The sequence below is a fragment of the Agrilus planipennis genome, unplaced genomic scaffold (assembly GCF_000699045.2).
Source record: "Agrilus planipennis isolate EAB-ADULT unplaced genomic scaffold, Apla_2.0 scaffold108, whole genome shotgun sequence".
NCBI lineage: Eukaryota > Metazoa > Arthropoda > Insecta > Coleoptera > Buprestidae > Agrilus > Agrilus planipennis.
In genome coordinates this window covers 710,643-713,428 of record NW_020439204.1, presented here as the reverse complement: position 1 = coordinate 713,428, position 2,786 = coordinate 710,643, and positions in this window count along the sequence as shown.

The window sequence follows — 2,786 nt, the reverse complement described above, 5'->3', positions numbered from 1 at the left end:
TTATTTAATAAAACGTATAAAAAAAGGCATTTTGTATGTACTGTATAATGTGACTGTCTTTGTCTTATTCTCACGATCTAATGAAAGTATTGAGGAGTGACGTAACTTATCAATATGTCGGTTTTTACTGTTCAAATTCGTTTTTAAGGAACATTTTTTTCTAATGTTTGAAGGAATTAACTTAAAATTTAAGAACAAATGGATAAAACCCTATACTGTAGTAAAACATATCATTATCATCACCAACCTCAGATGCTCCCTTTAATGTCAACAAAACACATCACATTATCGGTTAATGAGCCCAATAAAATTTTAATTTATGGTACCTTTAAAGATTATTATCTACTTACTTGAAATTTGAACTTATAATAGACGGGTAGCATTATTAAAACATTATGTTCTATGCATATGTACAAGGTACATCTACATTTGCTCTATATCTACACATAAATTTTACAAACTAAACATTTTTAATTTTCTAGCTTTTCAGATATTTTCCTCTTCTGTAAGAATTCCTTCATTCTTTTTAGACCACCCTTTCTTTCCACTTGAATCTCCTATTTTTTTGCAGCATTTCCAGTTATTTTACATGTCTCTAAAATATATTCAAGCATTTTTGATTGCAATTTACAGATCATCATCATTATCATAAGGTCGTGAGTTCTAAGACTTCGCACCTTTACTTTTTTCCATCCCAATAGAATCTTTTTAGTTTCCCTAAAACTATAGAACATCCCACATCCTTAATTGTTTCTGAACAGTCATTGTTCTTGCATTTCACGCTTCGACTCCTGAAACGTTGCATCTTCCCCTATCGCACTTGATGACAACCCCTGAGGTATTCTTCACCCGGACATCCGAATTTTACGTCCCGAATGGTTTACCCAAAAGGACGCCATCATTTCAATTTTGGTGTGTAACACTCGGAATATCATAATGTGTTTGTTTCTCGTTGCCTTCCACATTGCACTGTTGTGCAACAAACGGCCTGAGGTAGAGGGGTTTTAGTCGGTAGGTCCGAGGACTTCTTCCTCGGGAATCCGACACTACCCAGGCGTACGGACGGCTGGGTGTCTTCTGAAGATTTCCCCTCTTCCACGAAAACATAAAAAAAAAAAAGTGTTGTGCATCAGAATGCTACACCGATCCTTATGATCTGTGCCACCCTGAGAACCGAAATAGCTGCTGCCTTCTTTCAGGGACTTTCCTTAGTCTTGTTTTATTATTGAGAATCCCTCATTCTGATTGTCCGGCACCCTAAATCATCGAAACGCGTAAGTCAATCCCCCTTTTGCGCAAGAGCTTCATCACAAGGTTCAAATCCCACTCAATCGGCCAATTTACACAGCCTGCATATTTTCTTCTCGTCGTCTTCCCAATACCTTGTCATCCTATTCTCACTTCTTAGTCTAAATCTTGCTATTAAAATGAATTTGTTCTTTTTTCTTTACCCTTTCATCTTTTAGATAGAGTGGTTTTCCTCCACTTCTTTCCACATCTTCTGATACTCTTGTGCAGAAACTGTTTCTCAATTTTTCTCTTCTTTTTGATTATTAATGTCTTTAGTTAAACTTTCTAGCTCATTCCAGACACTTCTATATTTTCAAGTTTGTGCTTGATTGCCTATCTTCTTTCCATTAAAAATTCTTTTCTTACCTTTTTCCATCTTTCCCCTGTGATTTTCATTTCTATGTTTTGAGTATTTGGTAATATAATCCTTAACTTTTATACATTCTTTTTAAATCATATTGTCTTCTGAATTTATTACTTTGTCTGTTTTTGTTTTGTGTCTTCGATGTGTTTCTAATTTTAAAATCCATCTTATATTCCCGCCATATAAGATTTCTTTCTCCTATTCCCCATACCCTTCCCATTACCCTTTTTGCTTTCTTCTGACGCCTTCAAAATTAGTACAGCAACTTCTTAGCTAAAATTACGTCAGTTAAGTTCCTTTTTGGAAAATTTTGTCCTCCAAACATTCAAAATATTTTAAACAGACATAAATCTATTAATATTTCAGAAACTTTACAGGCATGTATAGTACCTACTTCTAAAAAGTTGAATTAGTTATTAATTAATTTAACGTTGAGGGCACCACACAATTTTATTTTGTGCCGGCAACAATTTTCAAACGAACTTGAACTGGTAGAAGACAAGAATAGGCTTGTTCTCCGACTGTATTATTAGGGTTAGCCCCTTGATTCAGATGACGTCATTTTACATCTGCCGTATATTATAACACGTGCTTCAAGCTTGACTCATACGCAGCCTGTTCTAAAATGGGGAAATGTAAACTTCGTGGACTTACTCGTTGAGGACGGAAGTTGACGATGGATTTTTAAAATTGAGAAGTGACTTTTATACCTAATAAATAATTAGTAATATAAATGAACTTATACTTGAAGTAAAAATACTGTTTTTGTTTGTTTATTAATATTGTGAGTTCCATATTATTTTTACATCCATCTTCATGTATGCGAAGAATAAAAATCCTTGCAAGGACATGAACTTAATGCCGCTTAAAATTCATGGAAATTATTCATCATGCCTATCATATTGTCTCACATACACCTGTGAAAAAGGAGATCATTTACTCAAAGGAAAACGGTTACTCATAACTAAGTGCGTCAGTTTAATTTATTACTCAAACTGATGAGTCAGTTGCAAATAAATACGGGACAGTAACATCATAAATATAATAAGTGATAGTAGTTATCAGATAATAGCGTGAGTGTTTTGTACGGAATAAGTACATGGTTTTGTACCAATATTTCACATGATTATCA